The sequence below is a fragment of the Jaculus jaculus genome, chromosome 3 (assembly GCF_020740685.1).
Source record: "Jaculus jaculus isolate mJacJac1 chromosome 3, mJacJac1.mat.Y.cur, whole genome shotgun sequence".
In the NCBI taxonomy this organism is placed as follows: domain Eukaryota; kingdom Metazoa; phylum Chordata; class Mammalia; order Rodentia; family Dipodidae; genus Jaculus; species Jaculus jaculus.
The window spans coordinates 174,187,817-174,203,419 of record NC_059104.1 but is presented as its reverse complement, the minus strand read 5'-3'; the positions used below and the strand labels follow the sequence as shown (position 1 = coordinate 174,203,419).

At 49.4% G+C, this 15,603-nt stretch overlaps 1 protein-coding gene across 2 annotated transcripts in view; it reads right to left on the bottom strand.

Moving 5' to 3' along the window:
* The window catches only part of Ppfibp2 (PPFIA binding protein 2), a 168,791-nt gene extending 153,891 nt beyond the window's left edge, over nt 1-14,900 (bottom strand). For both annotated transcript variants that reach the window (XM_004650904.2, XM_045145271.1), the window contains exon 1: nt 14,755-14,900. The gene's annotated coding sequence lies outside the window, so the exon portion shown is untranslated. The remainder of the gene's footprint in view (nt 1-14,754) is intronic.
* Between the last annotated feature and the right edge of the window lie 703 nt (nt 14,901-15,603).

The following is a 15,603-nucleotide window of genomic DNA, read 5'->3' as shown; positions in this document are numbered from 1 at the left end:
TGCACTGCTGCAGGAGATGAATTTGGACAAGACTCTTTATGGCCTAAGTGCTAGGATTAGGGGGAAAAAATAGTGTTGACTCCCTTTGAGAAGTGGCCAAATCTCTTGATGCCAGCCCCAACGTAAGCAGACACGGAGGGTACAAGAGCTCCAATAGTGTGTGCTCTGAGTTTTTGGGTCTTCTTAGAAGTACCTAACAGAAAGTCAGTAAGGCCAAGGCCACTGAGCCTTTCAGAACTGAAAATCTCCTACTGACCACACACCACTTTGTTGTTTTTTTTTTTTTTTTGGTTTTGGAGACAGCATCTCACTCTAGCCCAGCCAACCAGGAACTCGCTCTGTAACCCCAGGCTAGCCTTGAATTCATGGTGATCCTCCTACCTCTGCCTCCTAAGTCCTGGGAATAAAGGCGTGTGCCACCGTGACCATGTCCAGTTGGACAAATGTCCCTCTTTTGAACAGCCCCCTGGCACCTTTCTCAGCCACTCTCCTAAAGACTTCACAGCTAGCCCTGCGTAGAGACAGTGAGCAGACCAAGTTTATGATGCTTAGGGGCCACTTGAGGGCAGGCTACTGACAGAGAAGACACAACTGGATTTGGATGGAGGGGGGCTCCCTTCACAGAGGCTAATGTTGAAACTGGGCTCTGAGGAGTTAATAATGGAAGTACTACATCCTGACGATATCCATGGCTGATATTAGCCTTGGAACGGCAGGTCCTCTGCCTTGAGCACTGATTGACTCCAGAGATGGCTTAGTTGAACCGGTATCCTAAAGAAGGCGCCCGGCCGCCCTTGGTGGATGCCACAGTGGGAAGGAGCCATCCACATCAGACAGTCAGCCCAGGCCTGAGCAAAGTTTCCACACACAGCAGAGAACAGTGGTGCAAGCGCATGTCTTTCTTACCAATTTTATAGGACAGCTCTCATAAATATACCTCCACGTTCAACTGTCACTTTAAAATTTTCTTTTTAAGAAACAAAAGTTATTTACTTGCATGTATGTGTGTGCGTGCGTGTACGCACACACCAAAGTCTCTTGCTGCGGCAAACGAATGCCAGGTGGGTGACAGGGGAATCGAACCTGCACGTACTGGTAGGCTTTGCATGCAAGCATCTTTAACCACCAAGAAATCTTCTTCCCAACCCTGAAATTTTCTTTTAAATAGAAGTTGTCATGACGTTTGGGGACTGGATTATAATGGAGGAACATTCCTTGACCGTTGTTAAGTTCTTTGTTAGACGGCAAGACATAGCGGAGAGCTCCTTCATCCCCCAGAGTGTCCTTTTAAGACAAGATCTCAGGACCCCACGGCCTGGATACTGCCAGGTCCTCTCTTTCTCAACAGCCATTGTATCTTCTCAGCAGCTATTGCCTGATCGTCTCAGACTTTCTTAATTTTGTGTGTGTAACAGGAAGAGAGAAAGGCAGATAGAGAGAGAGAATGGGGGTGTCAGGACCTCTAGCCATTGCAAACGAACTCCAGACACATATGCCACTTTGTGCGTCTGGCTTACGTGGGATCTGGAGAATCAAACCTGGGTCCTTAGGCTTTGCAGGCGAGTGCCTTAACTGCTAACCCATCTCTCCAGCCCGCATATCCAACTTTCTGAGCTGAGGGAAAGCTTTCCACTAGAAAGCCTTAAGGACCCAGGCCTTCATAGAAGCCAGAGGAAGGAGTGACCTCTGAGATGGAGCCAGGTTCTGAGCTACAGGAGGAATGTGAAACTGGACAGATAATTGGGCCTAGGGCAGACCTGTTGGGCAATAAGGATGGGCTGACTCTTCCTGACAGAATCCGAAAGCTCCCCAACGTGAGCGGGCAGCTCCCACCAACACCCACCTGCCCAGAGCAGTCGGCAGAAATAATGCTGTTCTTTCATGCCGGAATCCTCGCGCCCACTCCACATCCCTGCTTGGACAAGCCCCCAGCAGACACCTGATGAACCGCACTGGCCACTCCCCCCCCCCCCCCCCCCCCCCCGGCTTCTCACTCAGCCCCCACCACACCCTTCCAACTCACTCCACAGCAACCCTCCAGCTAAGCAGCCCAGGGTCCCAAACAGGCGAAGCTGACAGTGACAATGAAAGAGCCATAGCTGAGAAGTTCTGTGTGTAAGTTAGAGACCGAGGTTCTCTTGCCCTATTCTAATATACTTTCTTAAGTGGGAATGATAAAGGAATTCGGTTAAGGATTCAGAAACCACCGATAGCAGTCAGGGACTAACAATTTCTCAGACACCATGAAAACCTAGCAATGTCATTCTGTCTTTAGAGCTCTATCTCTTGAATGTGTATGTATCCACATACATTAACTGGGACTGGAAAATACTTCCTGACAATCTGGACACATCTGCCAGGTGCTTCTGGAAGGGTAATGTGGTCTGACACCTGCTGACTAATCACTTCCTGCCCAAGCATGATTTAAAAAAAATTTTTTTTAAAGTTTTGAGCTGGAAAGATGGCTCAGTGGTTATACACTTGACCATAAAGCCTGCAGCCCAGGTGCAATTCTCGAGAACCAAAGTAAAGCCAGATGCACAAAGTGGCACATGTGCCTGGAAATCGTTTGCAGTGGCATGAGGCCCTGGTGTGCCCATACTTTCTCAAATAAATAAACAAAAGAATTAAGAGAAAAAAAAAAAGTAGAAGCCTTTAAGCTGGGCGTGGTGGCACATGCCTTTAATCCCAAAACTTGGGAGGCAGAGGTAGGAGGATCATCATGAGTTCAAGGCCACCCTGAGACTACATGATTTCCAAGTCAGCCTGAGTTAGAGTGAGACCCTACCCCGGGTGGCGAGGGGAGGGGGGGGAATAGATCTTCACTGGCCTGAAGACATGGCTTAGCAGCAGTTTAGGCACTTGCCCACTAAGCCTAAGGACACAGGTTCAATTCTCCAGTACCCATGTAAAGCCAGCTACACAAGGTAGCATATGCATCTGGAGTTCCTTTGCAATGACTAGAGGCCCTAGCATGTCCATCCTCTATCTGCCTCTCTCTCAAGTAAGTAAATAGATCGTTAAAAGATTACTTTTAAATCTGCACTGTAATGAACTCCACACTCCACATAATCTGGACTATAAATATGGTGGTTAGATAAGGTGGAAAGAACATGTTTGGAAACAGGAAAAATGAACATAAATGTTGTTTCAGTCATTTACCAACTAGGAAACCATGGGAACTTCCTGTGTCATCTCCTGCAGAATTAAACCCTGAAAGTATGCTAATGAGATTCAATTAAGCAGAGAGCAAGCTCAATGCCTGAGGCATAGTGGATATTCTCAAATGATAATGGTCCATCTCTGGCCCCCTTCTTAACCTCACGGACTCCCCAGCTGGGGCCAATCTAACCACGGGTTGTTTACACCGCAGAGTGGCCTGTTCTCTGTGATGAGTAGAGTTCAGCAGGTCCACCCAGGCAGGGGGCATGTCTGGTTCAACTAGCGTTCCTACCATCACAGCAGAGGATGGTCTGCAGGTTATTTTGTGAGTGAAATGATGAGGCCATGAGACCACTGACTGACTGCAGAGTACTAAGGAGTTATGCTCTCTCTTCTCTACTCCAAAAAGGATGGGAGTTTCCCCAGACGTAGCGGACCAATTCTAATTCTGGGCCAGGTCCCCTCCCTGCCATCCAGACCAGGCCCTCAAGCCCTTTGGGTATCCACGTTGCTTAACCACAGCACTCTTATTACCATCTACCACACCCCACCCCAAACCTCAGCCTACTTGAAGAAGGTCTGGGTGCCCACAGCCCTTCCCTGCCTGCTCTTAGGGCTGTAGCCTCCCTCGCTGTGTGGCCCTGGCTGCAGACAGTTAGACTTCTCAGTGTTTGGACTAGCACCCTCCTCAACCTCCTCCTCTACACCGGTCATTCAGTCCCGGACGCCAGGAATCCCCGTGACGGCTATGGTTCGCCGCATCCCAGGATGCTGCGTTCTCACACTCTTCCCAGGGGGTCTGCAAGTGTGAAGGGGCCTCCGTGCCCTGTCAGGTGGTGAGGCCAAGGGAGGCATCTGAAGAGAAGGCCTGTGGTTCTTCTCATGGAGCATGGCCCTAGTTTCAGCCCACAAAGGCATGTCCTGAGCGCTTTCCCCATCTCCCGACCCATCACTAAGTGGGATGCTCAGCCTGTGACCTGAGAAAGAGAAGCTTCGGGGTGCCCTTCCCAGCCTCCACCCACACTCCACCATACGTTTCTTGCAAGTTGTCTCTACTCAGAAGCCACCAATTATTTCCCACTACCAAGATGATAAGTCCAGCTTCTCAGTTTAGAACTCAAGCCCCTCACACTACGTCTGTGGTCCAAAATGCTCTGTTCAGCTTCTTTTTTGAGATAGGATCTCACTATGTATCCCAGGCTAGCCTCAAGCACACAATAATCCTCCTGCCTTAGCCTGTCGAGTGCTGGGATTACAGACATGAGTTATCAGACTCGGCTTCTTTGTTCAACTTTTAGTGATAGCTAGAGTCTAGATACACTTCCTCCTTAGTTCTGGATCCCAAATCATTCACTTACGTAAGAGGCTTCTTTGACGATCTTTGACCAGGGGCTGCCGTATTCCCTTCTCTCATGTGAAACCCTCCCTCCGCCCTGGTACCTACAACTCTGGTTCTAACTCCTAAGGACTCAGTCCCAACTGGCTCATGCACCAGGCTGATTCTGGCAAAATCCTATAATCCTTTTTGTAAGACCTCCTATAACCTTTCAGCACATCCTGCCTCCCCTGTTATTTTACTAATTCCTTTCTAATCAATACTACTTTCAGAAAGATTCTAATACTTGCTTCCAAGAGAGCTGAACCACTGGGCCCTAGACATAAACTTGACTTCTTTAGAATTTCTTGCATCATTTCAAACATAAATCTGTCTCTTCTTTAATTCTCATTACCAGTAGCCCCTCAACTCTGCCCTCAGAGATACATGGAACATGGCAGCCACCTCATCCCGTCTCATTCTGATCTTCCTATTTCTCCACAGGTCTTTCCAATGTTTGCAGGACAAGAATACAAGTTTCACAACATTTAGGGGGACTCTCCTCCACCTACCTCAGGTGTAGTCAGTCTTGGTCAATGCAGGGGAAAATCCCTTTCCAAAAACTAAACTGTGCATTTCGAGTAATTCAGCCAGACTAAGCCAACATATATGGGCTTTTCCACACGGACAGTGAGGACACACAAACACTGACTTTGGGAGCCTAAGGGCAGGGCTTGCCACTTAGCCGGCCACATCTCATCGAGCTGGACTCAGCTGTGTGCTGCTCTTGGCCTGCGCACTGACGATCACCATCTGAAACTGGCCAACTACAGATCCCGCTGTGTACTTTGCACCCAGAAATTCCTGCTCACCTGCACCAAGGCTGACCTTCCATGTCATAACTAGCTCAAAATACTATATTTCCCCTGAATTTGCAAGAAAAAGAGAGAAATGTCAGGAATACCTCTCCAACATATAAACTACTCTTTTGAGGGGGCATGTTTACGTGTGTGTGAGCCTATGCATGCGTGCACAGATATGTGTGCATGAGACAGCCAGAGGTCAACTTTGGGTGTCTTCTTCAATTGCTCTCCACCTTATTTTTTGAGACTGGGTCTCTCAGTGAACCCAGAGCTCACAGCAAGCCACAGGTCACAGGGATCTTCCTGACTCCATCCTCCAAGCGCTGGGATTATAGAGGCACACCACCACACCCAACATTTATGTGGGTGCTGGTGATCAGAACTCAGGTCTTCATGCTTACATGGCAAACATTTTACCCACTGAGCTATCACCCCAGACCCCCTAAAGCACCTCGTTCATCAAAATGTTTTTCTCAGTCTCCCTGAGCAGGATTAAAAAAATAAAATAAAAATAAAACCAATAATGATAATACCACTTACTCACTGCCTAGCACATGCCAAACACTATTGGCAACTCCAATTGCATCATCTCAGTTAATCTTCACAACAACCTGAGGCAGTGGGCCTGTAATTGTTAAGCCATTAAAGAAAGTTAAAGGCACAGCGAGGTAAGGAGACTTGCTCAAAGTAGCAATGAGCAATGGTGTAGAGAGGGGATCTGAGAGGACTATCCAATTCAAAGACCCGCTCTAGAACTAGCAGTCCTCAACTCGCTGCCGGCCATGAGGGAGGCAGGGGGGCAGTGGGCAGGAAGAGTCAGTTACCGTCTTTCCAGAAGCAGAACAATAATCCGCGCCCAGGGCATTGTGCAGCGCCAGTGAGCTGGCACACTGAAAACCTAGACAGACACACGGGGCTGTTGTTGCCGTTACCGGGTAAGCAGCCTTGCATCGAAGAACCAGATGTCTTGGCTGGTTACAGGAAGAGCTTATGTAATAAAGCTTTTGCATGACATCCACTCAAGGTCAGGTGTCAGAGCCAAGAACTATTCCTTGGCTCTGGTAAAATGCTGACTGAGAAGAACCTGTCATTTCCTCCCCGAACCCACAATTTAACTTCTGTCCTCTCCACATGCCAATCCACTCACCCCTACCTCCCTTCTCCCGGCCTACTCCTGATACTCACAGAATTGGGAGTTAGCAATGAGTGTGGGGCTGGAGAGACAACTGAGCAGTTAAAGGCATTTGCTTGCAAAGCCTGCTGATCCAGGTTCAATTCCCCAATCTCCATGTAAAGCCAGATGTACTAAGTGGCACATGAATCTGGAATTTGTTTACAGTGGCAGGAAGACCTTGTGTGCCCATACTCATTCCCTCTCTCTCTCTCTCTCTCGTAATTTTTTTTTTATTTTTTAGCTGGGCATGATGGCACATGCCTTTAATCCCAGCACTCAGGAAGTGGAGGTTGGAGGATTTCTGTGAGTTTGAGGCCAGCCTGAGACTAATTCCGGGTCAGGCTGGTCTGGAACAAGACCCAAACTCAGAAAAAAAAAAAAAATTAAATAAGAAATGAGTTTGATGCCACATGTCCCACTGTGCCTGGAACAGTCCCATCACGCCAGGGTCCATTGGGTTTAACATTATCCTGCCTCCTTCCACTCTCAAAAGCATCCACTGGAATGATAAGTAAGATTCAATCCAGTACTCTGAAATTTTCAAAATGCTCCTTCCTGAGGATGGGAGCACAGTTCAGCGGTAGCAGTCACAAGGCCCCGGGTTGTATCCCCAGAACCAGGAAAGAAAGGGAAAAAAAAAAAAAGCAAAACTCTCTTTCCCATGAAATGAGAATCACAGTACCATACCATATGACGTAAGCCTTTCATCACAGACACCCCAGATGGAAGTTCTACTGTAGCCTCCCTCTGGGCACCTGTCTGTGCTTCTGTTGCCTCCATGAAGCAGCTCAAGCTGCAGGTGCAAAAACCTCTGTGGTTTAGGAGAACAAGGCCTTGTGCTGGGGAAGGAAGCAGGTGCCTTTGAGACTTGTCGTCCTATACACAGGCAAGGAGCAGAGGCAACCCATTTTTGGTCTTCTTAGTTTGAGTTGTGGCTCTATCCTTGTCCTTTTATATAGTCCCTAAGACAGATTTCTCCCACTCTTTAGGTTCCTATACAATGCCCCCCCCCCCCCGTCTCTCTCTCTCTCTCTCTCTCACACACACACACAGTCTCACATGCGCTGCCAACAGATGCGTTCATTTGAACAGGCCTCTCTGGGTGTTTCTGCCAGAAGTTTGGAGAACACCTCTTCAGACACCCAGTGTGGATCACAGGAATGGCCCTCTAGCTCTGGGTAGCCCCTGCCCTGACCGAGATGCCCAGCCCAGCTGCAAGTGACTGGAACATTCTAACCATGCGCACAAGATGCATCTTTGCCCTGGAGAGTCATATCATGGCAGGAGCTGGGACTGTTCTCGCCTGACACCCTCCAGCAATCAACAGGCGCTGATTGGCCCTAAGCTGGCAGAGAAACCCTGAGATCTAAGCACTCTCCTTCCTGGGCTATACTTGGCCCCAGGAAGCGTCAGATCTACTCAGAGCAGATCCTCCCAGGAATCCACAACAGCAATGACCCCGTGGTAGGCCAGGGGAAAGACTATGCAACCCAAGACTGGTCAATGGCTTCTCCTCCCACCTAGGTCTGCATAAGTCATTCTTAAATCTTGGGCAACCCAAGTCTTCTCTGACTGTCCTTTACTGTTTCACCATGGGTGAATGACTCAAGCACACATTTTACTCTCAGCAGGAGATTGTGGGGGCAGGGGCCAGGACATATATACAAACAGCAACCTCAGAGCAAGATGAGATAGAAACTGGCAAGTAAAAGGCTTGACAAATTTTCCCTCAAAGTTGGATCACGGTACTCCTGTGTCACTGTTTTTGTTTAGCAACTGCGGCATACCAGGCAATAATCTTAAAATGTCAAGTGCACTAACCCAGCTCTGCCCTAGCCAAAGGAAAGGACCGCTGTGCTGAGGTTCCCAGCACATCCACAGGCGCTGGGCAGCTGAAAGCTAGGAGCCTGGCTGAGCAGAGAGGCACGGAAGGGAAGAGAAGAGGGAAACTGACCACAAAGCTACTGGGTCTCTAGGCAGCAGAGCTGATCCCAGGTAAGGTCCTCTCCTCATCAGCCCCCATCTAGATACCTGCCCTTGCCCCTACAAGAGGACAGGAAGTCTCCAGGATGGATTTGCCTTCCCCTGCTAGTTAGGGCTCCCAACAACTCCACTCCCCCTTGAGATCATGAATGTGCCACCAAAGTCTGGGGGGGGGGAGAGAAGGTGCTTGGCTCTTGGAATATACCTTTCTAGAAAATTAGTAACCTGATGGTTATAAAACCTGATTAATTCAAAAGTACTCATCCTGAACATACCAAGCTCTGATACCATCAAGGCATGCTCTATTTCACCAGCCCCACCTATGGAAAGGTTGAAGGACGAAAGGAAGATCTCTGAGCCTTCAGGGCCCTTGGCATTGGCCACTGGCCGACACTTGCCCTGAGTCTATAGACTTGTAAGGCTCCAGCCTTAGCTGTTAAGCCGACTGAATCTCCCCAGTCTGGTCCCACGCCCGTGTTTTCAATGTCTAATGGAATCTCCATCTGGGCCTTCCGGCAGCTCAGCTCCAGCCATATCCACTAGGCCAAGGAGGACAGTGCCACAGGCCAGGAGGCCAACAGGTCTGGGTCTGCAACGAAGACAGGGGTATGCTTCTTTGCTACATTCCTGGCTAAAAATATAAAGGGCCATGGGCTGGAAAGATGGCTAAAGGCACTTGCTTGCAAAGCTTGACAGTCCAGGTTCAATTCCCCAGTAGCCACATAAAGCCAAAAGCACAAAGTGACACGTGCATCTGAACTTTGTTTGCAGCAGCAACAGGGCCTAGTGTGCCCATTCTCCCTGGTGTGGTCTTTCTCTCTTTAATTAATTAATTAATTAATTTTTTAAAAAAGGGCAGGCAAGCAAGAAGGCTCTTCTGATTACAAAAATCAGTCAACTATCCTCACTTCCCTTCCCCCTTCCAAGAAGCCCCCTATGCTCTCATGCCGCCCACAATCGCCCTCTTCCGTCAGCAAAACAACACAAAATGCCAGTGTCCTCTCTGACTCCTCGATCTCACCTACAGATCCAATTAGTCACCCTATCTGAATTTCTTGGCCAGCTCACTTCTCTTCATTGCTATCGCCATTGACCGATGTGGGACCTGAGCGCTTTCTATGGGTCATCCCTACAGTATAGGCTCAGAGGATGCTCCCCAAGCCTGCCTTTCACAGCCCAGAACCCCCCAGAAAACAAACCTGCATAATGCCTTGAACATATTCAAAATCAGAAACAAAGAATTGTTGTGGGTTTTTATTTTTTATTTTTTTTGACATGAGTCTTATGGTACCCAGGCAAATAGAGAACTCTGGGGTTCAAGTGATCCTCCTACCTTAGCATACCTGAGCAAAATTCTTCAACTTTCAGGTCCTTCCACCATCTTTTCCTGGCCTGAAACTCTCTTCTCACAGTGCCCCCAGGCTGGATAGATATTCCCCTCTACTTACAACATTCTCTCCTAGAGAGAATGAAAGAAAAGAGAGGTTCTTAAAACTCAGGAAGCTAAAAAAACAAAAAACTAACCTAAGAGGTACCAGGAGACTCAGGAAGCTGGCAGTTACAAGGCTCAGGAGGCCCCTTCCAGAGGTTATAAAAGCAATAAACAACTGCTGGGGAGCAGAGGCTCCAGTTGCCTGCAAGTGGGGCCGGGAGCTCAGGGCTAGGGTGGCTTTGCAATAGCGCAGCTGCCTTTTAGTCATCCTGCTGCTGTAAGCCATCCTCAGTAAACACGCCGGTTCTCCAAGAGGTCTTGGGTGGATCGTATCTTCTGTGTGTTGTCAGTGTCCTGTCTGGGGTGACAGACATTTATTCACATCTCCCCAGGAATAGTCAAGCAACACCCCGCCACAGCCCGTGATTCTAGCCACTAAGCCACTCTTCCCTAGGCCTTCTTTCCTGTCTGCTCCTGTCTGCTTCCCTCTGCTTTCACCTTTGACCAGCCAGCTCAAGACCCCACACGCACCACCCCTCGCTGTGAGCCACGCGCAAGAGCTAATGCATCCCTCCAGCAGCTGCAGAGTGGGCGCAGCGGCGTCAATGAAAGTGGCTAAGGAGCACAGCAGAGGTCTGTCTTTGCCGTCGTTTGTGCGTCCGGTTAGCAGAAAAGAGCACAGACTTTGAGGCTGAGAGGACTTCAAGAGATAGATCTGCTCCCCAGAGGATTCTTGAGAGTTCACCCACGGTACAGAACTAAGACTGCTGACACCTCCAGGAAGAGGAAAACGAGGCACATTAGAAAGAGGTTGTTGAGTTCCTCCATTAGAGGAACACTGGGGATACAGATGGAGACCTAAATCAGGGCTAGCCTCGATCAGCTTTTAACATCAGGCAAGAATGTTACACTTTACCATAACTTAGGTCAACAGATGTGTGACATATAGAGGCCAAGATAACTACACAACATGGAGTGATTAGAAATGCCATGCATGCTGGGCCTAGTGACGCAAGCCTCTAGTCCCAGCACTAGAGAGGTTAACGTAAGAGGATCTCCGTAAACTTCCAGGCCAGCCTGGGGCTACAGATCAACCTGGCCTACAGTGAGACCCTGCCTCAAGAGGAAAAAAAAAAAAATGAAAGCATCACACACACAAATGTTCAGAGATTCAGATGTTAAGCAAAAGCAAAGATGACCCAAAGCACCAAACCAATGGCCTTAGAACCCGCAGAGATCAGGTATTTGCTGGAGATAAGGCCCAAAGTCAGCAGCTGACCACCATCCCCCCACCAGAAGTCTCAGAGGCCTTCAGAAGAGGGGGTCGCAGGAGCTTGCAGGGTTTCCCTAAGACAGCACCACCCCCTTGCAAGACTGTTCCCCAAAAGCATCAGAGAAAAGAATGGACCCTAGGGAGTTCCACCAAGTCCAACAGACCTGCCTCTCCAAGGTCTGTAAGTGAAGCTAGGTATGCTGGCTCAGGCCTTTGAAGCCCAGCACTGGGAAGGCGTCATGGTGAGTTGAGGCTAGCCTGGCCTACAGAGTGAGTTCCAGGCCAACCTTGGCTACAGTGAGACCCTGCTTCAAAATCAACAAAAAAAAAATCTCACAAAAGTCTATAAATGAGAGAGCTTACCTTCCTTAGACTGAAAACAGGGACACAAACAGGTACCATCAAGCCCCAAAACAGAAGGATGCCAAGAAATACAAAGGGAGAGGGAAGTAGAACTCCCCAGGGAAGGAGAGAGCAAGAGAAATAGTGACTCTGGAAAAACGAAGCTGCCAGGAGTGCCCGTGCAATGGGCCCCCCACCAAAGGGTGACTGGCACCCTTTACAAGGGGAGATACTGGGAATTCAACTCATCTGTGCTGTGTGAATTCATCCCACCTTCTCAAATGTTGCATTAGAGGATCCACCAGGGGATTTTAAGAAGAAAAGAAACATGAACAGATTTGTATTTCAGAAAAAAAAAAAAAAAGAAGAAAGGAAAGAAGAGCGAACGAAGAAAGGAAAACTCATAGCCAAGAAAAAAAAAATCAACTTCTAAGCATTACAGTGTGAAGACCACACCATTCTCTAATTTCTCTTCAGATTGTCTAAATCTTTCACCTTAAAAAAAAAAAAATGGGCTGGAGAGATGGCTTAGTGGTTAAGCGCTTGCCTGTGAAGCCTAAGGATGCCGGTTCAAGGCTCAACTCCCCAGGACCCATGTTAGCCAGATGCACAAGGGGGCGCATGCGTCTGGAGTTCATTTGCAGTGGCTGGAGGCCCTGGCGCGCCTACTCTCTCTGTGTCTTTCTCTGCCTCTTTCTCACTCTGTCTGTCGCTCTCAAATAAGTAAATAAAATTAAACAAAAAAATATTTTTTTAAAAAAGCACAGGCTGGAGAGATGGCTTAGCAGTTAAGGCTCTTGCCTGCAAAGCCTAAGAACTCATTTTGTGTCTCTACATCCCATGTAAGCCAGACGCACAGTAATGCAAGAGGGCAATGTTGCGCATGCACACAAGGTGGTGCACACATCTGGAGTTGATTTGCAGCAGCTGAAGGTCCTGGCGCACCCATTCATATTCATTCTCTCTCTCTCTCTCTCTCTCTCTCTCTCTCTCTCTCTCTCTCTCTCTCTCTCTCTGTGTGTGTGTGTGTGTGTGTGTGTTTTCTTTCTCTCTCAAAACAAATAATAAAAAAGCATACCATTCCTCATATCCAAACTTGAAGTTGAATTTTTCCACTTTCTTCATATTTCATCCTGCCCTATTTAGGGACCAGCACCTCCCACTCACCAGCCCCTGGCCTATAGATATTTCACCACTCTCTCAGACCCCCACAAAAATCCTCATCATGTCCACCCTGCATTGATCTTCCAGTCTCACAGTGGTCACTGTCCCTTGGTCAGAATTTCCTTTCCCAAGCACTTCAAGAGTGCTCCACTAGCCTTTCCTATCTGAGTTATCAGAGTCACCTGGGGGCATTTGGTAAAAATGTCCCAGACTTGCTTAGCCTGAAGAGTGTGCTAAACTCCCCTGGCAATTCAAGGGCACAGCCAGTTAGCAGGCTTCTAGCTCCAGATAGGGAAGGACACGTCAGAAATGCAGAATGCCAGGTTCCACCTTTGCCCCAGTGGATCAGAATCTGCATTTGAACATCTACCGGGCGAGTCTCAGGCAAGGGAAGTTTAAGAAGCACCTTTCTCAAGTATCATCTGGCCCAGAGCATTTTCTGTCAGGCTGGGAGTTGGGAAGGTCAAGGGTCAAAGTCTCTGACCTGGAGAAGCTCAAAGAACCATAAGTCAGCCTGTACTTAATACCCTATATTGACTCCCGTGCTTTCAAAGTCCAGGTATCTTGTACCTTGACCTTTGTGGCCAGCTGGGACCACTCGGGATAGGAACCAAGGTGGACCACTAGCCACTTTTTAGGGCTAGTTCTCACAGCACAGGACACTCCTAACCCTCCTTGGCTTGGTCCCTCACACACAGTGATCCTTAAAACTGTCCCAGATTGTCCCTGCTCAGATGAAAAGCAGGAATGTGCACAGGTTTGTTCCAACCTTCTTCAGGTCATTTATTTCATTCCACATAGTCTTAAGGTCATACATATCTACCTCATTTACCCCAGTATAACATGCATATAACAGTCTAACATAACACTCTGTATGCCAACACCCCCCGCAAGTAGCAATAAGCAAGTAATTTGACCCATCACCAAATCCCAATATAATAACACTAATAATTCAAATATGTTTTACAAGGGCTGGGGGTGTTGCTCAGTGGGTACAACACTTGCCTAAGCCTGCACAAGGCCCTAGGTTAGATTTTTAACCCCAGCCACCACAATTAAATAAAATCCCATATGAATGTAACAACAAAAGACTTACCAATCTCCCACTTCAAAGTCATTTAAATATGAATGTGAACAGACTACAAATGGGCAGTCTCTAGCCCAAGAGAGAAGTAAATTCTCAATCAGATAACTTTTAGTGTTTCCTACCCAATAATAATCCTAGACTGAAGACAGGTTTGTGGTCAGCTACCTTTCTGTAGCTGAGAATTCAACCTCAAAAAATTCACCATCACCATACAAACACGCTAACTTGGGGTAAAATCAATTAAGGAAGGAGAGAGATGAAGAGTAAAGTTGGAAGTAGAACCAAATACGAAGGAGACGGATCCATACCAAATATCCAGATACTTAAAATCACTGGATTTGCATTGGCTAGAATCCCTGTTTCCAATCTGCCGGAAGCTTGAAAGCACTGATCTTTAAATATGCAATCTTATTTTCATGTGAGAACAACCAGAGTCTGGGATCCTCACACGGTGAGGAAAAGAGGACCCACTTTTAAAGAACCAATTTCACCTTCCCCTCTTACAGGCTACTGTGACTCCGTGGCTTGGGCCTCTGGAAAGCACGATGCAGTTCACAAACAAGAGTACAGAACTGGTCCTAACCTGTGTCTGGACACTTGCTCAGTAGGAACAGAGAGTAACCTGGGTGAACAGTCCCCGACTTCCTCACCACCCAGGGCTCCCTAGTTTAACGAACCAAGCTGGGACCCAGGCGCACGGAACTGGAGTGGGCAAGCATCCCGGCCATCTCCAGCGCACTTGCTGGAGCGCGGGTCCCGGGCAGGGTTTGGGTGGCGGTCCAATCAAAAAACCCAAGTTACACCCTTTTCCTCTCCCGGCCAGAGATGCGAGGGGAAGGACCCCGTCCTTGGACCCTGGACACGTTCCGCGGTCCGGGGAGCCACACAGCCCTCCCATGTGGTCCTGGCCGAGAACCCTCGGCTCCGCACGCTGCGCCCGGGTCCCGGATCCTACCGACCTGGATGCAGGACCGCGACTTCGTTCCCCCGCGGCTCGGTCCCGGGTCCCTGACACCTTCGAGCATGAGAGTCCCGAAGGCGGCGACAGGTCGGCGGGCCCCCCAACAACTGCGGACCAACCAGCAGACAGACCGGCAGCGGGCCGGTCCGGCGCCCACGTGACGGGGGCGGGGACCCCGGGGGAGTCTCGTCCCGGACTGTCGCTCAACCTTCCTCTGGGACCGCCCCTGTCACTCCTATCTCCTCCCTCCTCCTCTCAGCACCGCCAACCCCCGCTGGGACCCAAAAGCCACGGTTCCGGTTCTCCCCGACCTGCCCGCCAGCCACGCCCCCCGCGCTGCGCAGGCCACGCCCATCCCGCAGGCCACGCCCCTTCCTGCAGGCCACGCCCCCTGCGCCCGACCGGCGGACCACGCCGCGGGCTCCCGCACTCCCGTGGCTGCAGCGAGGTCCCGGGGCCTTTTCCTTTACGTGCGTCGGTGCTCGAGGTCTCCTGGAGCCTGTTCTCGGGACCCGAGAATGACAGTACGGTGAGAATTGCTCAGGGTGAGAGGCGCTGCCAGCCCCGCAGCCCTTGGAGCGTTCCGACTCCCCAGCCTGGGTGATTGAGGTTGACCCGAGGGCGGCCTCATTCTTTGTCTCCTCAGCGCTGTCTAACTGATGCCTTTACCCGAGATCTGCTGCGCTCGAACCCCCGGCGACCTCTGGTGGACGTCCCCCTAGTGGCTGACAGCGAATAAAAGCTCTGGCTGTGCAGTCTTGGGAATAGCTGAAGCCAGCATTTCCTGTGCCCAGCACCAGGTCAGGTGCTACAACCCAACGAAAGCTCATCAGGCCACTGGGATTTC